Source organism: Vicugna pacos, unplaced genomic scaffold (genome assembly GCF_048564905.1).
Source record: "Vicugna pacos unplaced genomic scaffold, VicPac4 scaffold_103, whole genome shotgun sequence".
Taxonomy (NCBI): domain Eukaryota; kingdom Metazoa; phylum Chordata; class Mammalia; order Artiodactyla; family Camelidae; genus Vicugna; species Vicugna pacos.
In genome coordinates this window covers 2892396-2919175 of record NW_027328783.1, presented here as the reverse complement: position 1 = coordinate 2919175, position 26780 = coordinate 2892396, and the positions used below count along the sequence as shown (strand labels likewise).

At 43.3% G+C, this 26780-nt stretch overlaps 1 protein-coding gene across 1 annotated transcript in view; it reads right to left on the bottom strand.

Annotated features, from left to right (window-relative positions):
• Window positions 1–26780, bottom strand: part of LOC140694720 (uncharacterized) — a 153367-nt gene that overhangs the window by 63593 nt on the left and 62994 nt on the right. Inside the window, exon 12 of the mRNA XM_072957831.1 lies at window positions 23477–23695. The gene's annotated coding sequence lies outside the window, so the exon portion shown is untranslated. The remainder of the gene's footprint in view (window positions 1–23476; window positions 23696–26780) is intronic.

The window sequence follows — 26780 nt, the reverse complement described above, 5'->3', positions numbered from 1 at the left end:
GAAATGCTTATTGAAACAAGTCAGAAGAATGAGTGGGTAGAGAAATGGACAGATGGACAGGTGAGAGATGGGCAGAAAAACAGAGAGTCTCCAAGAGAAGGGGAGCAATCAAAATTACCTATGCAAAACCCTCTTCTAGTCAGGGAAGGAAACCACCACGGAGAAGTGTGAAGAGGCAGGTTGCTTAGGACTGTTTCCTGGATTCCATGAAAAGTCACACCAAGAGATGAGAGGGTAGAACTATAAATAATAAAAGAAAAAATTCATGCATGTTTGAAAAATATATCTACATTATGTACTTTCTAAAGAATAGAGTCAAATCAGCAAGGCCCAATAACACAATCCTTGGGTATTTACAGAAGTGAGAATCCCATCTCCAATCTGCAAGGCATCCCTTTGGAGCACTGAGAGTCTACACGGTGCGGTCATAAAGCCATCACCGCAAAAGCGATGCTATCCTGCACTTACGAGGAAAGAGCAGCTGTGCTCGGTCTGCCTACACGTGTCTTTTACACCCCTCAGCACCTCTACGGGGGAGGGACGCCTAGCGAGCCCCATCTCTGCAGGACAGAAAACAAGTCCAAGAGAGGCTAAGCCGACCTATCAATTCTCCATCTCACAGGACTTGTCACTCCAGACCAGGACTCGAACTCGGACCCACGTTTGTAACCACAGTACTACCGTATTTTATGTGCTTTTTGTGTGTATAATACATTTGTTTCTGGCATGAAAGGGTATTTAATAAATGATCGGTTGTCTTGTCTATCTCATTAGCTCACAATCTTTATATTTTTGAATTGTACTCTTCCCATGGAGAAAGGAACGGAAAGAGCGGGGATCAGAATGAGGTGGGGCTCCATTCTTTATCTGTTGCCTCATCTCATCGAAGTCCCCAAACAAGGAGAAAGAGCAAATGTTCTCTTCATCATTTAAAGAGAGGGCTCCAGTGACGGTGACTTACTCAACTCCAAAACCAAGTCTGGGGGAAGGGCACATGCAGCAAAGAGAGCAGTATCACCTGTAGGAAGGCAAAAAGAGCTCAGGGGATGGCTCAATGGGTCAGCCTGATTTAATTTCAATCGATAATACAATAACACACTCTAAAAAATCTAGCATGCAATGGATTTGCTCTTTCTTGACATCTAGCAAGTTTCCACATCTCACATGTAACATTATCATGAACTAGTGAAAGGAAGAGTCCACAGACAAGGAAAATCAATGCCACAGGCAGGCTGAAACACAGGCTGGAGGAAAGGAAGGGAAAGGGCATAGTTAAGAAGAGGCGAAATTCTGGGAAAAAGACATCATCACAAGGAATCTCAAGCATCATCCAGCAATCATATAATCATTCTTTCAAGGGAGAGTTACTTAGGTCCTATTTTGTGCAACATTGTACAGTGGGCGAAGCAAGAGCACAGCGTCCATGGTGGCAGCAAGTTGCGGAGCTCCAATACACTTCTGATCCCGGTACCTTGCACACTTGTCCTCAGTATAAAGGCAAAATATATAGTAAAATAATCCAATGTAAACTCTATGCAATGCTGAAAAAAATTAAAGAATACCTAAATACCTGGACAGACACACCACGCACATTCCTGAATCAAATGACAGCATTCTTGGGATGGCAGTGCTCCCCAGAGCGATCCATATATTCAACGTGGACTCGATCACAATCCCAGTGGGTTCCTCTGCAGAAACTGACTATCTGCTGCTACAATTCATATGAGAATTCGAGGATCTCAGTAACCAAACCGTACTTGAAATAGAAGAAGAGTTTGAGAGGACTTGTAATTCTCAATTTCAAACCTTACAACTGTATCTCCAGGTGAGATTAGAGGCCATTTTTAAGTTATAATTGTGTTTATCCTTATTTTCTAAATTCTGTACAATGAATATACCTGTTAGAATAAGAAATTTAAAAGGAAAGTATCTTTTAAAACATGCAAACCGATTCATTCATTGGGAAGAAAATATTTTGACTATAAAGAAGTAAACAAATATCTAGTGAAAAAGGACTATTTAAAAACAGGAGTGAATTTACATTTTTTGTAAATTGGAAACTGAAAAGCACAAACACATCAAGTTTCTAGGGAGAGTGTTGCAACATATTAATTGTTATTTCCAAAATTCTAATTGAACAATGAAAACTCAAGAAAGAGAAAATCTTGATTGACAGCCAACTGCAAACACATGGAGAGCAAAGGCCTAGAAATCACAGTTCCTTTAACTCTACTACTAACTCAATAGGAGAGGAAATTCCTCACAGAGGGGACAGTGGAATCCCATGCATAAGACAGGATACACAGTACAAACTGCACTAGAATTGGGGGTGATTTCCATAGAAGAATTCTAAAGTTACAACATTGCTGAAAAACTATAAAAACACTGACAGACAGATTAAAACACACAGTCATATATATTATATAGAAACATATGAAGTCTGCTCCCATGTTGCATAGAAATACAAACATATTTGTTCATTTATGGGCACTGATTACTTTATCCCAGGTAGAATATTTCAACTAAAATAGATAATCAATAATACACTCCTCTTGTCAAAACTAGTTGATAAGTTACTCTGCTATGTATGCATAATGTGTCTAAGACAGATTTAAAATTAGTGAAAAAGATTTTTGTATGGTTTCTTGAACCCTTCTCAAAACACCAAGCTTAATTTTAAAATAAATCTGAGCAGTATTTCTATATGATCTTTTCCCTTGTGAAATGAACAACACAGTCTGTTGTCAAAATTCTTTCCTTACAATGATTCACGAGCACCGTATACTCACAAAACTGCTGGACAGCAAGGCACTATCCAGACACTGTGACAAATCAAATGAAACACAAGGAAGACAGTGACCCTATTCTGCAGGGCTTATAATCTGTTCCAACACCGGGTTTTTATTTGATTTGTTTGATTGGTTAGAAAAATAAAATCACTCAAGTACATTCTTCTTTGAGCATTATGTAAATCATGACTCTCTTTTTAGTGTCATGAGCAGGAAAGACTTTAGTATGAATTGATTAGAACAACTAGGCACAATCATCACTGGAGCCTGTGTAATAAATAAGTACATGAGATCTAAAATAAACCTACACAGATCTCTGCAAGGAAAATGAAGAGGTGAGTTCCCCAATGAGAAAACAAACAATCAAGAAATCAAAAAAGGAAAACTTTTTCATTAATGATTCCAGGCAGTAGTGGAGCATGGTGGTGAAGATCACAAATGCTGGGGACAAACATGAGGGTCTGAAATCCCACAGCACTGGGTAGCTGTGACACTGATATTTCAGTGAAATTTTCTGCACCTCAGTCTCCTATCCATAGACTGGGGACAACCACAGCACCCATCTCCTAGAACGGTCTTAAGAATTAAGTTATTTTTTATATAAAAGTTTAAATAAAATACCTCAGATTTTAAATATTACCCCAAAAGCTCAAGGAACAAAGAAAACAGTGATAAATTGGAGTTCATCAAATGTTAAAAATTTGCTTCAAAGGACACCATCCAGAAGGTGAAAAAACAACAGAGAGGAGAAAATTTTTTCAAATTATTTATCTGATTAAGTATTTGTATCTTCAAATAAAAGAAAAAACTCCTACAACTCAACAAGAAAAAGAGAACTCAATTAAAATGTGTATAAAGTATCTGAAAATGTATTTTTCAAAGAAAATATACAAATGGCCAATAAGCACAATCAAACGATGTTCAATATCATTAGCTGTAAAAGAAATCAAGTCAAAACCACTAGGAGAAACCGCTTCACACTTACTACAATAGGTTATATTTAAAAAAAGGTGTAACAAGCACTAATGAAGACACAGAGGAAGCGGAGCGCGCAGCCCTTGCTGGTGAGGATGTAACACAGCGTGGCCACTTTAGAAAACAGCCTGGCAGGTCCTCAGAGAGTTGAACATTTGGTTTATGAATGACCCAGCATTTCTGCTCTCTGGTCACACAAGTAAGAGAACTGAAAACAAATGTCCACATAAAAATTCCTACAGGAGTATTCACGGCGCCATTACTCTTCACAAACAAAAAGCAGAAACAACACAAACGACTATCACCTGATGAATGGGTAAACAGTAGGGCCCAGATATACAGTAGAATATAATTCAGCAATAGCAAAGCATAGAGTACTGACCCAGGCCACAACCTGGAAAAACATTGAAAAAGTTACTCAGTGTGAAAGAAGTCAGTCACAATAGACAGTTCCATTTACATGAAATAACTTGTTTTACATGAAATGTCCAGCACAGGCAAATCCATAGAGAGAGAACAATGGCTGCCTGGGGCTGGGGGAGGATGAGGAAGATGGGAATGACTGCTTGTGCATACAGGGCTTCCTGTTGGGGGATGAAAATATTCTAAGATTGACTGCGATGCACAATTCTGGGCTTTGAGTAAAAACCGCTGCACATTTTAATGGGTGAATTGTATTAAAACTGTTAAGGACAAAAGCACCTAGGGCCAGAACCTTCAAATAGTAAATGCAAATTGCTAACTTTTATTACAGGAAGAAGAAACTGCCCTCAGCATGAAAGCAGGAGATCGGCAAATATGGGTTAACAGAATTGGACAAGAGCATTTCACTTGAAAGAGTTGCTGAGTGTACACGAAATATGCAGAAATAGGAAAATCAGCTTGACATCACGAAGAAGCATTCTGCTTCAAATGCAGATCAAGGATTCGGCAAGCCCAGCTGCTAGAAATAACCAGAGAAGAAACCTGGTTCTTACAACAAGCACCAGCGCCAACAAGGAAATGGTGGTGAGGAAAGCAGGCAGCCAAAAATCTGGAACAGTTTGCTACAAATAATTTCTCCACTGAAAATTCAAAAATAAAATGAAAGTGATGCAATGCTGAGCTGGCCTCACGTTAAAGGGCTTCCTCTGCTGCTCGACAGTTCTGTAACCCCGAATGAGAGACTCAGGAGAATCAGCATGGCTCCTGGCAGTCCCCAAGTGACTGCCCACCAGCACGTTTACCACCATCACATCTGCCAGGGTTGTATTGCAGAGAAGAGACCAATTTCTAAAAGGCACAGGAAATGTTTACCAGGGAAGAAAAGGCTGCTGTCAGTCCTGGGACAGAGGCAGTGTGAGCAGAGGCCAGAAGGCTGCAGGTGAACTGGAGCAGACCTGGGGCAGGAAGGGACCACGGAAGAGCAGATCTCAATTTTCTACTCTCTCTCCCTCGGGTAGGAGAGATAAAGCCTGCATCCTTCTCACCTGGAACTGTGGGTTCTGGCTGGCAGAAGTCTTACGTACAGGGAATGAATACTCAAGACTCTGTGGAAAAAGTCATGAAAGAGAGAGGGCGTAGGGACCCAACTCCACGAGCCTCTCAAATGATCCCATATTTATTGTGTATAATCAAAGGAAAACGTCATTAACAGTTGTGTGATAGTAAGCAGGAACTTGGGGAAAGAAGGATGAGACAGAGATTGTAGAATCCACCATGAGTACAAAGGCTTAGTGTATCTTTAGGTAAGTCACGGGGTGAGGGGAATAAGATACATTCTTTAGACATGTGAATTACAAAGCAGACCACCAGACCAGCTAGGTCCTTGCTTGGGGGATAATAGAGTATCTAACTGCACACAAGCCCAGCCTTTATAGCTGTGGGCCTGGGTCATTGCTTTGCGATGAGCAGAGTGCTATCTAAAACATCATCTACGCAAGCAAAGCATTATCTCTGCTTTTTAAGGCAAGGAGACAGGAGTGAGGATGCACAGGCACTTGCTTGCAAAGCAGTTACTAAGCATACGCTTTCTTCTTAAATTTGACAGGCGGCTGGGGTCTGTTACAATTTGTTAACCCAATCATGGGCTCCCACATGGAACCATTATGGAGGACACCCTAAGGTGACAAATCCTGGCTCTAGGTCTTTTCCTGCCAGCTTCAGCCACTCTAGCAGAGTCTAGGCACATTCCTGAATAATGATCATACAGAACCACCCACACTGTTAACTCCTGGTGCTTGAAACTTAATTTTAGCTCTACACAACTTAACGTAGAAAAGTTTCAGAAATAAAAGATATTATATTTACTTTATATCTCATCATAGGACTGATTTTTCTGATTGCTCTAAGCTGCTTCTTCTTGGTAAAGCACCTAATTCTGCAGGTGAATTCAGTACTTTCTTTGGGCATAACTAGCCAGTTTGGGCTCGCTAACTTCTATTGGTCAAATACCGATACACTTAATTGATTTCATTGTTCATCAATTTCAGCTGGGAGCAGAGGGAGTGTCACTCTGTTCCTCAGCCCAACCTCAACTCTTTATCATCAGCAACTCAGGACTCCGGAAACCAAAAAAAGCTTTTGTTTCCCTTCTACAGTTTCAACAAACCCAACAGGATACATAAGCCTGGAGAAAGAATTCAACACAAATGTTAAAACAAAACTCAATAAACCTGAAGCAACTCCATCTCCGAATCATGATACACAATGACATGAGATTAAGTGTGTCAGGCCCAAAGCATGGGTGAGCCTGACCACCTGATTTCTATTCTTCAAAGGAAGGAAAGTTTTCCTATTTTTTATTATCACTCTGTCATTGTTTCTGATTAAGCCAAAAACTAGTGTATGAAATAATTAAGCATTGAAATAACAGATTTTTGTTGTATCAATTACAGAAGGCATTCAGAGGTGTTAGGAAAAACCACCTCTGTAAAAAATGCAAAATTTCTTCCACTGTGAAGAACACGTATACAAAATGCAACAGAGAATTCAAGCTCTTGTGGAGAGGAGCAAAAGCCACAGAATCAAAGCAAAGTCATTACTATGAGTCAACTCAAAATTCACTGGACAATCATGTTCAATGCATTCAATGAAATTTAAAGGCATACTGCAAACCATACACTTAATGATCTGCAGGCTAGAGGAAGAATTTCTCTCTTTAACAGACAAGAGTAATCAATAGGGTGCCCCACCAAACAAGGACCAAAGAACAATCAGGTTTTTAACAGTTATGATAAATCAGCATTTTCTAAAGATCAAAATCCAGAAATTTTAAACATTCATTCACACCACAATGAAACAAGCACTTAAAAAAAAAAAAAGAAAATAAGCACATAGAACATGTACATAGATCAATGAGAATTTCTTGAGACGCTGGAAGAAACAGGCTATAGTCTTTTACTTGAGAAATAAAACTACTTTTAAAGATAAATGCTAAAACACATTTCATCATTCATGTTGCCTTGAAAAATCTGAGGCACTTGTATCTGATTAGAAAAGCAATTCTGAGTAATAGTGTGTTACAATTCAGAGCCAGTTTGCTTTAGAAGAAAAGAGAAAAGAAAAGCTACTGTTTCTCATATACTGCAAAAAGTGTGAAGTGTCTCCCTGCCTCTTTCTCCTCCCGTTTTCTAAGCTCATGCTTCCCAACCCTTCTGAAACAAGTATGAGAACCTCTTATTCCCGCCAATATGCCAAATGACAAAAGAAAATCAATTTATTTGTGTAAGTATATGCTTAAACCTTGAACTGGAAGAGAAAGATATCAGAAGTCTATATGGAACTTATTTCTACATTCCTGAAATCACACACACAAACGTTCACACAGACACAGACACAGACACATACCCCCTGGATTACTGGGCACTTCACAAACTTAGGATTTCCATCTTCTAGAAGATAACTTTGTAGTTAGTTTAAAATACAAAACTGTCAGCTTTGGAAAGCCTTGATCACCTGCTAAACCATCCAAATATCAAAGAGACCCAATTAGCCTTCTCGGTAGAATGTAATTCCCCATGATGGCAAAACATACCCTAAAAAGTCCTGGATCTAAGTCTCGTGTTTATCACTAGCTATGATCGTTTTTAAGCACATTAACAGATTCAGAAATGTATGTCTCAACAGCATTTATTCTTATTGAAATAGTATACGTGTTCATTTGCCTATACAGAGACCAGGTCCCATCATGGAGTTTAAGAGCTATTTTGTGTATTGCAATATTTATTTTTAAGTGCAGAAAAGGAGGGTGGGTATTACTCAGTTGTAGAGCACCTGCATAGCATGCACAATGTCCTGGCTTCAGTCCCCAGTACCTCAAAAAAAAATAAATAAAATAAGGGCATATTTAAAAATGAGTAAAGTTATAAAAAAATGCAGACTAAAAACCACTGCAATCTAGGAGACACAATTACAATAAAAAAAAACAAGAGTTTCTGTCAATTATTGGCTATTTGCCAATCGCAGAGACAACCAGAAATCACACCTGATAACCATCACGTGTGATTCTCAGCAACCCTACTAAGTAGACACGGATGAGAAACCAGGCTCTGCAGATGAGGAGACGGAGCTCAGAGGAGCCGGGGACGCTGACCGTCCTGCTTCCCGTGACACCACATCAGCCCAGGGCAAGCGCTGACGGAGCTGCAATGAGGGGACACCCAGCTGCATGGAACCTTGGGGCACTGGGGAGTCCCAGAAAACACTAAAAACTGTTCAGTGAAAAACCAGCTCAAATATAATACACTGTGCCACATTCTTTAAACAGGGAACATGAGTGAGACCTTTTTGATGCCTCCGTGTCCTTTCTGCCATCGTCAGTTACTTGACCTCACAGCGTGACCAGTGATGAACTGGACCCCATATGAAGCGCACTCAGATGGCAGAGCATTTGAAGCTGGTTTATGAAGTTTGTAAGACTCTGTCTGTGCCTCACACAGGCGGTCATCCATCACTTCTCACCGGTGTGGACGTACCACCTGAAATCACTCCTTTCTGCTTTTTAAAATCCCTTCATCTACTCCAGACTTTTCAACAGCAAAGAAGCAGCTAAACCACAGACAGTGGACAGCTTTTCACCAAATTTCTTGAACAGCCCATCGGACTACCTGGAAGCCCTTTACTTTTATTAAACCCACTTCCAGGTACTTCATCATTTTCGGATTGGTGGACTTGGCCTCTGACTGAGCTACTCAGAGAGCTCCCAGCCTCACATCCGTGAGAGGACCCTGCTGTTGGGAGAAATCAGTGAGAAAGGCGTACATCCCCCAGTCATGTCTGCATGGTTAGAAGTGCCACAACGTGCTAAAAATTTATACCATCATTACCCCTGGGCTCCCATGGACTGGTTTCACATTAACCAAACTCATGAGACACTGATGCAAGAAAACCAGAAATTTAACTTATTAATGTAACAGAAGATGTGAAACTATGAACCAGACTGCAATATCAGAGTTCAACCATGAGTATATGTTCTCCTCCACGGCCCAAACATGGGCAGGCAGTCACATGGCAAGTGTGGACAGAAGCAGAGCAGGAAGGATTTCTAGATGAATTCAATGGACTAAATTTCTGTTATACCAACAGATCTGCTGCCTGGAAAACAATTAATTCTAATCACGGTGCACTCTTCGTGGACAGTTGCCGAGACACGACTGTGAGCACCTGTGTAACTCTCCTTTCCCTGTCCTTTCTGGGCTAATTGATGCACAGACGTACAGAAATCGAGGGATGCAGATACATCTAAACACCCAAAGCCCATTCTGGGAGCCACAATACCATACAGCCAGGGTTAAAATACTTGCTCTGCCACTTACTAGTTCTGTGACCTTGGTCAACTTACCCTCTGTGTGCCTCAATTTCCACACTGTAAAACTGGGATAACAATCAAACCTTCCTTACTCGCTTGTTGAGAAGATTGAAGGATTCATTTCTGTAAAACGCTCAGAAAAGAATGTAGCACATTTTGGGTGCTCAACAAATGTCAAATTAATATTACAGTGGTTTACAAGTCTCCTTCCTAATCATCTTCTGTGTTTCCTGGCTAGACTAATACCCAAAGGATATTCTTATTTCTCCTTTTATAAACTCATGGGATGCACCCTTCTGTTCCATCCCACCACCTGTTTAAACTGATGGAAGGGATACCTCCTCCCCACTCCTCTGGGCCATGCAGAGTGCTACTCCCTTCACAGCCCTGACGCCTGGCCCACAGCTAGCCCTCCTCACATTAACAGATTGAGTTGTGATTCCAGGGAGACAAGCAGGGCATGTGAAACCCTTCCTTTCCCTCCAGTGTTGACTACCCTAGGGAAGCACCCTGGATGCTCAGCTGCATTGCAGAACAGCCCTGTGCATGATGGGGCACATTCTCTCAAGGGAAGGCTTGCTGTGGCCCAGAGATACCTGGGACAGGGTGAGTCTCTACTTCTGGGACACAGTATCATGACACTCATTTATCCACAGCCCTGAAGTTCATGGAGAACGTGGCTTCATCAGTAACAAAGAAGACATTTATCACCTGCCTACTCTTGTGTCATCTCTCAGTTGGCTGCTGGAGACAACATGTGTATAAGTATTGGTTCCCCTTAGGCCCCAACATATATGAAGTAACAAAAATTTCTGTGGCTTAACGTTGGTCCAGGGCGACTGTGTAACAGTTCTGACTCTGCTGATGCTAAATTATGGGTGTAGGAATTATGGAACCTCCTCAAATATCTTTCATCATAAAATCAGCTTTTCTTATTTTCTTGTTTCTTTGTAATTACCAAAGACTATAAAATGATGGCTGCACACAAAACAGCAGCTAAAGTTTATGAGCTCTCTTGACATACCCACTGTGGTAAACATGTTACATAATTACTAATTCTCACAATTCTACAAAGCAGATATGAGTGTCCCCTTCTCACAGACGAGGGGAAAACTCAGAACGAGCTGACTCAGGATCACGTGGTTCAGTGTCAGCACGTGCAGGCAAACCCAAGTCAAGAAACTACACCCCATCATATATGTACCAAATCAACTCCCACCAATTAACACACAGCAGCGGGGTCAATACTCAGGGAACTCAACACACTTTTCAGCTTTATGGTGCTCCAGAGGCAGCTTCTAGCTGTTTTAAAATATCCCGGCTCACTGGTTTCTAACACTAGAAGAAAAGCCCGATTTTGCCATTGTTTGCACAGCAAGTCTGAAATGTTCACAGCGAGATAAAAGAATAAAACTATGATATAAGCAGAAAAAATTTTCCAGGTAGAAAGACATAATGGACGTTGTGCTATTCTGAAGCATTAAGCAAAGGAATCAAAATAAAATCACATTGTTTAAGCCTTATTTTACAAACAGAAAAATTAAGACTGTAAAAAGTTGCAACAGCGCCACCTATGGCTAAAAAGATCTTCCAGGTTGCCGGGAAACATGCAACACAAAAATTGACTGTAAGATGAGAAACGAGAATCAGATAACTAGAAGCTTATGTAGCATATACTGCACTTTGCTTCGGGGGGATGGAGGGGTATTCAGTATTTAATCTGATATTGCTAATACTCCTAAATATAAACAAAAGACATAGGCTCATGGAAGCTCATCTTAGAAGAGGAAAGAATCCAGTCCAGCCACTTCATTTTACACCAGGGGAGACTGAGACCTGAGATCTGTCCTCCTGGCAATCAGCAGCATAGCTCTCCTAGGTCTCATGTCTTGCACTGTAGTAAAAACCAACAGAACTGTACTACGCCTATATTCATAAAAGTCACGTCTGTATTTTTCCAACAGTAGGTAATCTAAGTATCTTGCAAAATACTTCTCAAAGAGCCAGGAAATCATAGAAGGGTATTGAAATACAAAAACATTTATTTACATATTAAAACAGCATGAGCTTTATTCTCTCTATTAAAAAAGTGACATGGCAAATCAAAATTTTGAAATTTTAAAACCTGAAAAGAGTGCAGAAAAAAATCAAAATTTTCTTTAGTCACAAAAGAGAGGAGCTTATTCCCTGATAATAATCAATGTGGATTTTTCTAAACTTAATGGTTCTGGTCAGAATCCCGAGAAATTAAATGTCTGATGGATGGTTACACGGCAACATGAATTCTGAGCTGTAACAATACACATTCTGTGTAAATAATCTTCAAGGTCGTCTGCTTAAGGCAATTTAAGTAGTCCCTGTCTCACTAGAATGACACAGATTTCATTAAAGCTTCATACTGCACTTAAAAAAAAACAATCCTAGTTACTTTAAGCCATAATAATGTATATCATATATATACATATTGAATACGCATCAGAAATAAGCTACCCTTTTTAGTATTCAGAGTTGATACTTCTAAACTATCAGTCACTGTGACAGCACATTTTTATTAAGCACCTCTACGGTGCTTTGTATACAAGGCGTCCAGCTCTCACAGTCAGACAAGGTAAACCATATTACTCAAATTTCACAAATGACGAAATATACTTAAGCCATGTAAACAACTAAGATATTCATCATCAGGAAAGAAAAGAGTAAGGATTTTACTTACAATACTCACTGACAAAGTTTTCTTTCATACTAAGACTACATAAAACAAATTCAGTGTTTGGAAATTTTTCAGTAAATAAGCACCACTAGAAAAAACAAGTAACATCATTAGCAACAGTTGGACTTTCAAAGACCACTTCTCTCTTGCACAATAATTATTTTAAATGTTTTGTTTTGAGTTCTCACAAAGCACTAAATTAAAAAAATATTACCTTTAAAGTCATTACCTGAGAATAAAACATTTGTGAAAATGTACAATTTTAATTTATGCCACTCTGCCTCTCATTCTCACTGGTGTCTCTCCTTTGAAGACCTCATCAGGCTGAGATAGCTAAAATCGGTCATTTATGGGCTCACAGGAGTTCGGGAAAACACTCAACGGGAAGCTGATTAGAGGAGCAATTGAGAATTCATCCTGTGCAGCCTCGATTCCAGCATCGAGCTAGCCACCGCCAGCTGCGTGTGATTTGGGGCAAGCTGACCCATCTCTCAATCCCTCAGCTACAAAAAAGGAGACACTGATACCTACAATCAAACACTTGCTATGAAGTAAAACATGAGCAAAGCATTTTAGCCTCAGTTAGGCGTCCACTCACAGCGAGTTTGCTCATTATGATGATGAGGATGGCTGTTAACAAATTAAGCACGACCAAACAGGAGAAATCACCTTAAAGGAGAAACATTCTAAGTCCATGAGCATTTCCTTTTGGATGGACTGCAGAATATTCTATAGATTTTTTTTAATAAACCAAATTTTGTCCATTAATTGTAGATTTACAGGTTCATGGACAAGTCTCCAGAAAAATAATTAGAGGCCTCTAACCTCTGAAAATTAAGATGTAAATTTTAAAAAAAATCAGGGAAGAGATTATACCTCATTTGGGAGAGTATGTACTTAGCATGCATGAGGCCCTCAGTTCAGTCCCCAGTAACTCCATCTAAAAACTTTGTTTTCTAAGAAATAGAGAATTAAAGCAAAAGGATGGAGGAATACGGAAATTTTTAGAGACTCATCTCAGATTTAAGATGGGGAAGAAACCATCCAATTCTCAGAAGAAATCTTGAGGACTATGTAAACAGTTCTGAGATGTCTAGTCTTTTAACATTATTCATGAAATCATATTACCAAGTCTTAAAACTACCTGATAACCCACAGTGGTGATACTGATCATAACAGCTACCATCACGTATCGAGCTCCGGCTAGGACTGCTCTGTTCTGACATCTCTGCCCCTAAGGCCTCACCAGGGGGAGAGCACTAAATTCGGTCATTTATGAGCATCTCGTGTAAGTCCTCCATTTGTGCTTCTCACACTCCCCTCACCAGCTCCTCTGAGGGAAGCACTGTTATCATCTTCCCCACCCGCAGATAAGGCCACTGAGGCACAGACACTAAACCCGTTCCAGGCCACATTGGAATTAAAGGACGTCTGTATTTCTGCTGTTTTGCTTTTGACAAAGGAATCTGACATATCATTTCAAAGCAGACTGTTAAATAATCAAGTCTGTCAGGTCTTCACCTCAAAGAGCAGATACTATAAATTCCTGTTGTAGGATGAGGCTGCCGCCACAAACTGACTCAGCTTGAAATTAATATCCAAGATGAAGCAGCGGATACACGTAAATATTCACGATTGTCAAGTCTGCCCACGGGTCTGGGCCCTTCACTGCCTGAAAGGGGGTGAAATCCCCACCCGTGTCTGGGAGGGAAGCGCGGCTCTTCCCGGGCTCACCCAGGCTTCATAGGCTATTTACCCCCACAGACTAGCCTCAACGGTTAAAAGCTCTCAAGATTTTTACACCAGGCAAAACTGAAAGACATTTCTGCAGATGGAGCAATTTCTCAGGCTTAAATTTATTTGCCTACACTCAGCCAGAGGGAGAAAAGAAACAGGACTCTACAAAGTCTCTGACCCTCACCACTCACAGGAGTAGAATGACCACAGCAGAAGATGGCCCTTCACATTGCAGGATGTGAACAAAATAAAGATGCCCCAACAACAGGCACTCCCAGACACAGCGCTCAGCAGTCTTCTGCACAATCACGGTTGTGCAGCCCTCAACACCTTCTATTTCCAGAACACTTCATCAGCCCAAAAGAATCCCCCTATCACTAGCATTCACCCCGTAATCCCCCTCCACCCAGCCCCTTCCAACCATCACCTGCTCTCTGCCTCTGCATGTGCCTTTTCTGGGCTTTTCAGATCACTGAAATCAACAATATGTGGCCGTTTGTGTCTGCTTCCTTTCAATTAACATGCTGTTAGCAAGGCTTGTATATTTTGAAGTGGCATCAGCATCTCTTTATTTATTTATTTTTTTTGGAAACGTTAAAGATTATTAGAAGGTGGTAAGTACTATCAAAAAGAGTAGAATGGAGCATAAGTGATTGGGTTTCAAAGGGAAAAGTGTGCGTTGAACAGTCAGGGTGGACTTCCCAAAACAGGTGGCATTTTTCATTTTCGTCTTTTTTTTTTCTTTTTTATTCACTCTTACGTGTGAATAATGTTCCACTACATGGAGATACTACATTCTGTTCATCCATTCAGCAGGTATGTATGGACGAGGTCCAGAAGAATGAGTGTAAGGGATGACTAGCATGGATGGCATTTAAGCAAAGGGCAAAATGTGCTTTCAAAAAAAAGCCAACAAACAGAGGCACAAGGAAATTCAGTGCGTTTCTGAGCAAAGTGCTTGCTTGCTTCGGCAGGACTACCGTGCAGGGCTGGGGCGGATATTGGCAGGAATCACGGTGAGGGAGTCACCTGAGAAGACACCCCACTGCAAGCAGCTCAGCCAATCCTCCTCCCTCATCCTGTATTGTTAGAGCAATGTTTCTAGGTTACTCTTATTTCAATTAATAGCATTTAACTGCACGTCTGATCATCACCATCAGACCACATTACCTCCAAGTCACAGAAAATCATTCACTGACCGGAGCAGCACCAGGACATAATGGTGATGGATTAGGGAGTCCTGCAGCATTCCAGCCTGCAGGCACAAACCCCACATGTGCCCTGGTGATGTCCAGAAAATAAAATGCATGGAAATATCTCACTGCTGGAACACGACATCTGCCCTCAAATTGCCCGAAAATCATCCTGGCAAAGCACTACTCAACCTTCTCAGTACAAAAAAAAAAAAGCTAAGAAGGCAAATTTAGGCTCTTCCATTGAAAACCAGCAACCATCACTGCCAGTATCTGAGTTGGAATGCTCCTGACTTTGAAAACCACTGCGCAGTTACTTTTCAAACGTGAAACTTATATATATATATACCACGTAGATGATATTGCAGTAGGATTTTTCTTTTCAAAATTTCCAGTTGCAACATTAGCACAAGAAAGTTTATGTTTAGGCTTTAAAAAAATCAATTATCCTCCATTTTCTTAATTTTGAACTTATTATTATTTTATAAATGGAGCTATGGTGCGTATTTAAAACCTTTTGATTTCTGAAAACAAGACCTTTATGACCTCACTATTTCAGAGCAAACTTTAACGATTCTTTGAGAGGTGGGGCCTGGGGTGCTCACTAACAGCTCTTTAAATACTGACAAGGATGTGCTATTAAGTAATGCAAAGGCTCTAACTCCACATTAGCTCAGAAAGCAAAGAAACTACACCAAAGACTTCCTTAAATATTTTATATATTCCTATTCTTTTGAATATTAAAGCTCTTAAAACATATGATTTTTTTTGAAAAAGACAACAGCTGTAATAATTTTCCTCTCACCAAGAAAGCAATCTTTATCAGGAATAAAAACCCCTATGGAAATCGAAATGACAGGACGTTTCTAACTAAGTGAACATCCAGATCTGAACACAAACCTAAATCCTATCAGATCTCACTCGAAGGAGCTCTACAAAGGCCTGGGCAACCCTGGAGATTAGCTCTTTTGTTCCAAATGTTGGCTGAGCTAAGATCATCACACTAGGCAGGGAAGGAGAGAAGAGGAATGTCCACCTGGCAGCCTCCATCAGTTTTCTTCCAGCAACAAGGTGCCTCTAGGGCAGCCCCGCTAACAAGTCCCCCATAAGGAAAGCCGGCATCCACACTGCCCCTGCCGTCCCCAAGTAGCCCCGAAGCCCATATCCCAGCCTGTGAATGGTCTTCAAATGATCCCCCAGTTGGTGGCACCCTCCACCTCTTTCCCGCTACACACACACACAAAACCACGACAGCCTTCCCAAAGCACAAATTTGATTACATCAACCCCACTTCAAACAGTTCAGAGGCTCCCTGGTAGAGTTCTAGCCCCACCCCAGACCCTGCTCGCCCAGCCTCATCTCAGTACATAGGTCCCCAGTGACCTCAGGAGCCCCCTGACCTGCTCCTACTTCCCACTTGCCTCCAGGTTCATTTTGACTGTTTCCCAAGGAAGCCTTCCCTCCCTCCAACCTCCACAATTTGTTCCTCTCTTCCTAGAACATTCTAGGCTAAGTCAACTTCTGACAATGCTAAGCTCTCAAGAAGCAAATACATTTTGCTTATTTATGTGGCTACACTCTCTCTCCCCTAGACTCACTGAAGTGCACGTGTTATGAATAAATGAATGACGGGTTGGATCTCAAAGGGACAGACATACCTGCTCTCGCCCGTCCCGACCCTTTTGTCTGTAGTATATCAGAAGCAAAACCTGAAGTACCTTTCCTGAGGGTCACTTCTGTTGACACCCTTCACTGCCTACTGTGTCAGTTCTAGTAAAACTCAACTTCTTCCAAAGCCCTACACCCCGGACTCTCTCCAGTGTCCTACCCAGCAGGGGCTCCCTCCACCCTGGACCGCACAGGGCACTCTCCCCGGGTCCCCACGCCAAAAGCCTCCAGGCCTCTGCCCGGGCTGCACCTGCGACCTGAGCCACATTCTTGACTCCTTCTCTTGGCTGACACTTACTCTGTCCTCACAACTGAATGTACAGCCCATTTCTTTCAGGAAGTCCTCTCTGATAATGTCCTTTAGGTCTTGACTGGGCTCTATCTATAGCAGCAGTACATGGTGACCAACTGGGTGTTTGCCCGCTCCTTTGAGACCACGAACACTTGGGAACCACGTGGGAAGGAGTGAGAGATTACAAGACAGGTGGGGGAAGCAAAAAGCAGAAATCACAGCCCAAGTCCCAAATTCAAGGATACTTTCTCAGAAAAAAGTATAAACTATTTCACACGTGTGCAATTTGGCTACTATTTTTGTGGCTTGGGGACAGCAAGAACTTGGTGTTCTAGCCCAAAACCCAGGTTACATGCAAAGAAATGTATATATTCTTATCCAAAGGAAACCAGAGCTGCTCAACAACAGTTTTCAGTTAGAACTGAAAGGAAATTTGATAAAGGCAATCTCTCTCTCTCTCTTCTTTCTTTTCTGGAATCATATAATTTTAGAAGTATTTGCGTGACTAACAGACGTCTACAGCCCGTGATTCTGCACTGAAGTGTTTGGGGCTGAGGAAGCCCAGATTACATTCACTCTGTAAATGCAATCACACCAACACACTGATAGGTGCCGTGAGTGGTGGAGCTGATGTTCCAAAGCAGGCAACATTATTCTGTAAGAGAACTCTAAATAGAAAGTAAGAAATGCAATGTCCTGTACTCAATTTCATTTGCTATATGGGCCATTAACTGATAGTATATTTTGACTAATGAAACCCAAAAATAAATTGTCAACGTCGATTTTCTTCATCTGACCGTTTTATGCTAACATCGGATATTAAACTCTCACTCCATATGGAAAGCTCAGGCCTATGCTGCAGCACAGATACATCCCGAGGAAGAAAGCCGACCAAGGGAGAACTGGAGAGTTTCCCTTCAGAAGCTGCAAAGTCTGGTTTTGCACCTGTACACCATTTGCAACCACGTCATCATCAAAGGAGTTAGACGTTACCTCTCTGGGGCGAAAATCACTGCGTGCTTCAGAACCATCAAAGAATGCTGAGCTTTGTGAACCAGTCCAGTGGCGCTTAAATCATACTTTTTCTGAAAGGCTCCAAAACTGACCCACTTCACCATTCCAGGTATAACAGGGAAGTACTGGAAACAGTAGAGAGAACATGCCCTTGAATTCTGACAAGGCCCTGCTTGAATCCTGCTACATCATTTACTAGTCACTAAATGGACCAATTCTTTAACCCCTCTGAGAAGGCTTCCCAATCCCCAAAAGGGGGCTGTCAGCGCCCACCTGGGAGGCATGGATGTGAATGCAACACGCAAGTAGGGCGGCCGACTGGTACCTGACATGGGGCCTGGCTAGTTTCCCTCGGCTGCCCTTTTCCCCCTTTAAACTTGCACTGTTCCCCCGGTAACGATCAAGCCCCCGGAACAGACTGCCCGTATCTTCTGTGTATCCCTGGATACATGCCTTACCCTTAGGAGACCAGAAAAACAACTGCCTCCTCCCAAGTCACTAACAATGTTCTTAAGAGTCTGGGTATTTTTAACTCTATTTTTCAGGGAGACTATTCCAGAATTTTGCAAGCACCATTCTCCAGGTTGGCTCCCCTCCCAGTGCCCATCCCTTCTCACCTCAGATCCTCTGTCTGACTGCCTTCTGTTCATGGGAAAGCGAGTCCGGTAAGGTGGGGCTCCCTAGACCTCCTTCCCTCCCTCACAGGTGATTGTGACTAACTTCTCCCCATTCCTCACTGCAACTCTAGCATCTGAGGAGTCTACCCTCCCGTACCCTGCAGACTCTGCACCTTCCCAAGACGCACTCGTGGCCACGACCCTCCCTTCAGATTTCTTCCTGGCTGGCCCTGCCCAGCCCCTGGCCCCTTAAGGATAACTGGCATTGCTTTGAAAATGGCAAACGCCACTGACTGACACACCAAAGCTGTATGGTCTGGGCTTTCCTCCAACCAAGACACAGCCCTGCCCCCCCTCAGCCTCAGTCTGCAGCTCTCGAGATGATCTAATTCACATGCAAGGCTGTGAACACCAGCTAAGAATGACGACTCCCAACGTGTATCTCTAGTCCGGCTCCTTCACCTGAGCCACAGGCTCATCGACCCGAGTGCCTCTTTGAAGTCCTAATTTGGATGACAAATGGCATCTTAAAAATGCCTCATGTCCACCATTTACTCTAGAATTCCATTCCTGGCAGGTATCTCCCAGACTCCCCATTTTAGTAACAGCCCCAGCACCCACCGAGGTGTCTGAGGTCACATTCAATTTCCACTCTTCCCTCCCCCAGGCCCTGCCCTGGAATCAGTCCTGTTATTTCCATCAATAAGCCCATCTCAACTGTAGTTCTGTAGGGACCATGGCCGGAAACACACAAGCTCACAGCATGGTTCACTAATAGTCCTCCGTAGGGTGCTCCCTGGAGGGGGAGGCATCTCCTGCCGCTGTTCACCTCAGAAGGCAGTGGATCCTCACACAGGATGTCCAGGAGAAGGGACTCAAGGTTCTCCCATGGTCTGAGCTTTGAAGGGCCCAAGGTCTGGGGGAGCTCCTAATTAGCAGACACACTTGCCAATGAGCAGATGAGGATGGGGGAATCCACACAAGGCTGTTATCACTTCAACTCATGGGCTCTCAGGAGCCACGGGAAAGGCCTGTGTCCAGTGTACAGCCCAGCCATCACAGATCCCAGCCTGCATTTGCCAACCCGGACAGCCTAGACTCCATCTACTTGCGACACTTACTTCTGTTCTGTTCCCCACCCAGAATGTGATGGACTCATTCAGATATTCTGGCCTGTCTCAAGTGAGACAAATTCAGTGAAAAGTGAAGTGTCCACATTTGGACCAGAGCATGAAAGGAGAAACAAGGCCTCATGGTCAGCATGATGGTGGTGGCCACACCCTTCCACCGGGTGAGATGAACCATGGTGAGGGTGAGAATCCAGGGTCCTAGGTCGGCCAAATCATCTTCCTTCACGGTTGTCTGGGGTGTTGGAGACTGACTACCACAAACTAACGACACGGCTGTCAGTGGTGGATGTCAGCTGCAACAGAAACGGATTCAACTCTTTACTGCCAACATGGGTTAAAAGTAAAGGCCGGGGCAGGGAGGTCTGCACGGCTGCTGAGGCAAACCACAGACCCAGCTCTGAATGCCCACTGGCTGGAGCAGAGAGGAAGCTACGGCCCTTTTAGCTGTCCCTGTGTCCAACAGATCCAGGTGAGCCAGCTACTTAGGAGAAGGTCATGTTGTCCTGATACCCAGAAAAACCAGCCTCGTAAAGGGAACAAATAGTGTCATGGATTTTAGACCCAATTCTGCCCCTTTATGAAGGCAAAGTAAAGTAAATGGCACGGGGAAGTTGAATGCAAAAAAAAAAAAATTAAAGAACCAAACGGTGACCGCTTCCTCCAACAGCGTCCCCTGCAGCTGTCACCTCCGTGGCGGCCACTTCCTCACCAGTGACCGCCGGCCAGGAAGCGCCGTCATGCACGTCACACAGCGACAGCCAGGAACCGCGTGCCGAGCACGTTTGTGTAAAAGCAGGAATCGAGCAAAATGCTGCAGAGTTTGACCTTACAAGTTTAAATACTCCATGAAAAGAATCCCTGAGCACCCGACAAAATCAATTCGCATCTTACTTCTTCAAAACAATCAAACAAATTTAATAAGGGCGCATTTGTCACCAAATAAAAGGAGGACCAAACATGTTCCTCAAAAGCAAGGATTTCAACAGGTATCAAACACCAGTGGGTGATGAGCTAACAAAGCAAATATTCCAAAAAATTAGAAAATAAAAAATGACTAAGATAATAGATGGATCAAAACAGCTGTTAAGTTGTTGCTTTTTAAAGTGATGGAGACTGTACGGGGGGCAATCTGGCTATTTCCAATGCAGGGTGTGCACAGCCCACATTTTCAGAAGCAACAACATGCTCACTGGGCAGTACAAGTGAAAAAGGAGTAAAGAAAAAGGAAAAGAGGAACAAGAGAAAATTAGAATCACACAAGAATAAAAATGATTTTGACTGCATGTACAAGAATTTATGTGAGTGTGTGAGGCCAGGGTCACGGGGATGGTGAGGCCCAACCTCACCTCCTGCTCAAGGGAAAGCAGGGGCCTGAGGGGAGCGGCGCTGCCGGGGGACCACAACGTGTTCAGCTCCCCTAACCAAAATTCGACCTACAAGCGTCTAGGCAGCTTTTGAGCTACAAATTGTTGTCGCATTTCAGTCTGGACCGTTTTACTCACTTCCACCAAGAGTAGCAGGAGAGAATGAGGCTCTGCTCCTGCACCAAAGCATTGTTTAAAAAATTAATGACTGTGGAATAGTAAAAGAAACAATGGAGTAAAAGTGACTGGAGGAGAATGTGCTTGACCCTAGCTCACTGGCCGCGTTATCTCAATGACGTTCAGATGCTGGCTGAGCCCTTATGGTACCACGATAGACAGACCCACAAGGAGGCAGGTTCAATGCGCTGAAGCACTGTGGGCTAAGTACACATCCGGCTACTCCGCCAAGTCCCAAGGGCAGACTTCAAAAGGCAAAAACAAGCTGGCATTCTCTGGTGGGTCTGCAGACTCAGAGACAATCATTTGTTGAGCAAAAATGTCACCAGTGCCTCCTATGACAAAAGAAGTGGCACTGGCGTGGGGGCTGGGGCAGGGCTCCAGGCTTCCACTGCTCACTCACCACTCTGTCCAGGGGGAGAAGGTGGTCCCTGCTTAGGTTTCGCTGATGCCCCTACCTTGACTAATGTCTGGGGCCTCAGCAGGAGTTGACAGGTGAGGTGAACAGAGCCAGACTCTGTGTAGCACGGTGCTGGGAGCTATGCCCTCAGCAGTGCCCAGGCTCCTAAACATGTCAACTCATCTCCAAGAAGCAGATGGGGAGTGCGAGCATGTAGATCACAGGGCCCTGTGAGGACAAGTACAGATCATGGCCACGACATGCCTCTCCTCTTCCTTAAGCCATAGAGGTTTTTCCGGGGAGGAACAGAAAATTCATCCAGAGCCTGTTAGGTGGGCTCTCGCAGGTGGGACTAGTGTCCCCTGTGCTTCTCACTCACAGGGCTGGTCTAGACATTCTTTTTATTAATTCTCTAGCATATTCTCCTCCAACTTACCAACAACCAGAAAGTAGGATCTGATCTTAGGTAAGTTCAAGAATCACAGAGCACCACCTCCAAAGCGGGCCCGGTAGCACATGCCAGGTCTTCTGACCGCCACTTGTGGGACCACCATGAGCCCTCTCCAGACTCAAGGACCGAGGCCGTAGGCCGGGGGGACACAGCTTCCCTCACTCACCCCAGCAAAGGGGGACCACATCTCGGCAAAGGCATCTCACCCTCTTCAGCCCGAGGGACAACACGATAGATATATGGGGAAACAGAGCAGAAGGTGGGGGGTAGGCAGCCCAGAAGAGCTCATCTGTACTTCCGAGGCAAAGTGGGGCCATTGACTTAATCACAGGGACAAAGTGGGAATGAACATTTCCCTGCTCTGTCCCATACACCGTGATACGCCTTTCCCTGCATAAAGAGTTCATTAGGAAGTCCCTGGCGGTGTTTCTGATGTCCTAACTTGGCATGGTGGCTGTCGGGCAGGAAGAGACGGCCTGAGCTGAAAAGGTGCTGGGCCTGGGAGGCAGGTGACAGCGGCTTCAGCCGCAGCTCAACCAGCGCCTCGTTCTGCCTCTCGGGGCTCAGCATCTCATCTATAAGCAAAGGGATGAGCATGTACCAGGACAGGCTGCCCAACAGAAATGAAATGAGAGCCATGTAAAGAAAGTTTCCCAGTTGCCACGTTTAAAATTTGAAACAAAGAAACAAGCCAACAAACAAAAAACAAATACTAGAATGTGATTTTAAGAACAGATCTTACTTAATCTACTGTATGTAAAATACTATTATTTTGACATGTAATCAATATAGGAAGTAAAGAGATAGTTTATGTACTTTTACTAGACAAGCCTCAGCGTCTGATGTGCATTTGACCTACAGCACATCTCAGCTGAGTCCAGCCTCCTCCCCAGTGCTCCTAGCATCAGTGGCTTTGGCTACTTTATTGGACAGCAACTCCAGGGGTCCCAGCATGTTCCTGGCTGTAAAGCGGGAGTAAGTGTCCACACTAACCCTAAAAGGATCTCTCTGAAATAAAGGCGGATTCACTTTGAAATGTCTGGAAACCGGCGGGGTGCACCTCCCTCCCCCCTTGGCTACAAGATTGACTTCTTCCTTGCTGATCCCTTTCTGGATGTAGGGAAGCAATCCAGCACACAGCCAAGGTGGACTGGCTTCCAGGTAAACTTACCTGCTGTCTGTGTCCAGTCCCATGAAGTCCTCCTTCTCAAACGGGATGCAGGGGAGGGGGATCTTGTCCCCAGAATTCTTGGGGCCACCATCCAGCCACTTGGACTTGAGCAAGATGAAGAGTGACTCAGTGAAGTCCTCGATCCTCTTCTCCACCACCCTGCAGTACTCTTAGATTGAAGGCAACGTCGGTGCGCGTCTGCTCGGCTACCTCCCCATGCTGCACAAAGACAAAAAGCTGAGAGTCATTAAGCGATGTGCCATACAGCTCCTCTGCATGTGGAGCTTCTCGAAGGCCTTGGCAGAGAGACATTCGGTAATGGTGACAAGGCCCACGACCTTGGGGTGTTTCTGGAAGACGCTCCACCGATTCTCGGGCACATAGCGGTGCCTGTAGTGGATACAGTGTGTCCACTGGGAGCCACAAGGGCTCATATGGCTAACCGAGGTGAGTAGCTGATAGATGCAAAAGAAATTCTCCTCTGAAATGATCTCTATTGATTGGACCACAACGGGACGTGTCTGGTGGTCCTCAGCACACTGCACGTAGTCAGGGATGCTCATGTTGCAGGCCCTGCCGAGAGGGGAGAGGAGATCGAGGTACATTCTCTGCTGTGTGCTACGGGCCCATCTGGGTTGCGGTGACCTGGTGTGTACCAGCCAGAAGACAAGGGAAGCCAAAGCAAATCCAAGGGTACAGTTTGTCCTCAGAGTCTGCATATGGCTACTGTAGCTCGATCACATTACCCAGCTTTTGGTCTAGGCTTCCTGCCTCTGCAGAGAAAGGTCATTTCTTATTTTCTATTTCCAAGCACCTAGCAAGACCCTGATGCAAAGTCACTGCTCAAAAATGCTGAATAAAGAAATGAACAAAGGAAATGCTTCCCCAACCCCCTTCAGCAGAATATAAAGAAAAGGACCACAGTAGGATCAAAAGATCTGGATTCCTATTCAATTTATTTGAACTCCTAAGCTTCATAATAATGGATAAGAAAACTTGCCTTGGGGTAGAGGGTACTGTTCATTGGTAGAGCATATGCTTAGCATGTACGAGGTCCTGGGTTCAAACCCCAGTACCTCATTTTAAAAATGAAACAAGTAAATACACCTAATTACACAGCTGAAAAAGTATTTTTTAATTCAAAAGTCAAAAAACACCTTGCAATTGACACAACATTGTAAACTTGACTATACTTCAATTAAAAAAAAAGCCTTGCCTTACAAGAATATATCTGGATTACGGATGTTTGAAAATGTAAAATGCATAGGGTACCACCTGCATAAAAGAAGGTGACTGTACACATGTTCTATCCCTCCTTTATGAGTTATACTTCCTTTGGGGGGGTTATAACCTCTCAGAGCTAATTTCCTCAGATTAAAAATTATAAACATTACCTGATTCTCAGTACTGCTGAAGAATCAGATAACTCTATGAAAGCATCTCACCCACAGAGTTTACTCAATAAATGTTTGTTGAATGAATGAATAAACAAGCAAAGTGAATGCTGCTCCCTGCCACAAACCATCATAATGGTACTGCCTGGAAATCCCAAGCCCACGTTCACCCGACTCTGCATTAACAATGTGGGTGACCTGGACAGGCCTGTGTGCTTCTCGAAGCCCCAGTTTAATCGTGAATAGAAATAAGGGCAATAACACAAACCTCAAATTGTTAGTGAGTCAGTAATGAATTGTACCCCAACACTGCAAGATGGAACCATTAAGAAAACTGGGCAAAGGGCCCATAGGCCCTCTCCATATAATCTCTTACTACCACATGGGAATCTACATTACATCTCAAAATTAAAAGTCTAATATTTTAAAGAGGTTATCGAGGTTAGGTGAGCTCACTGTCTCAAATAAGGAACACACAGTACAAATAGGACAATGCCCAGCCCATGAGATACACTCAGTTAACATTCCCACTGAGCCCACTAGTCCCTCCAACTTCAGAGCAAGAGGATGGGTCCTCGTGGCAACAGGCCACAGCACCTGAAGCTAACAAAGCTAATGGTGTCCACTTAAAAGAGCCCCTGTCACCACCCTTGTTCTAATTTTCTATTTGTAATTTTTTTCTTTTCATTAAATTGGAACTCCAAATTGCATAGAATTCTTACCATATATCATGATGGCAGCCCTTCAAAACCTGACCACAGAGATCATGATGGCAGCCCTTCTTGGTGTAACAATAAAATGAAAAGCTATTTCCACAAGACCTCTGTGTAAATCTACTAGGGAACTTCATCCTGGACTGAGGAAGAGGACTGGGGAGTAGGGGGTAAACTGGGACACGGAGAAATATGGGCCACCTGTCCCACAATGGACTTTAGACTCACCCTCACCCTCCAGGAACGTCTAAATACACACAGACAGAGTGCTATGGACAAGAATTTTTTTTAAACAAATCCCTGAATCCCTAGCAGATCTTGTTTCTACCGAGACACAAATGTCTTATTTGTATAATGTTTCACAGAAGCCTTAAAATATTATCACCCCAACTTGACACATCAAGAAACTGAGGTAGAGAAGTTTATCACATTCTACAAGATTAGAGAGAGGCCACGTCAGACACCGTATTTAAATCCAAGTCCCTGCTCCGTTGCTCACACTAGAAAGTGTCACATACTGCCTCTTTCCTGCCCTCTCCCTGCAATAAATCTCTGAAGAGTCTTTTCTGTGTCATCTGCAATCAAAATCACATCAATTTTTCACAAAGAGCTATGTCACTCCTTGGAGGACATACCAAAATCTAAAGGGTTGGGTTGAGAGGAGATATTTGCATTTTCTGTTTCTCAAAGGAAACATGGCTTTAAAAGAAACTGAAAAGTATTTATCTAGTCTAAGCGCTCATTGTGCACAGAAAGAAACGGAGGCTCAGAGGAGAAGAGGAAAGGGCGTTATTAACAAATATTGCCTCAGTGCAGCACCAAGCCAGCCCTGGGCACTTCTGGGGGAGGATCTGGAAGGCCCAGGAGAATGAGTGTTAGAAAATAGAAAGAGAAGAAGAATATAAGGCCCCGTCTCTACACCACCATACCATGAATTTCCACCAAATTACCCAGTATGGGTGCAGCCAATATTAAGGTTTTCTAAACAGGTTATTGAAACCTGGAATTCTCAACCATAGTGGAAATTCCAGCATTTACTGTGCTTTTTTCCCAGTTCAATCATCAATTCAGTGGGCATTCTGTACCAGGGACTACAGAGGCCTGGAGTTCTCCCAAATAAAGATCTCTATTACCACGTGTGCAAACCACATAAAGGCCACCAGAAGAAAAGCGCCCACAGATAAGATGGAATTACTG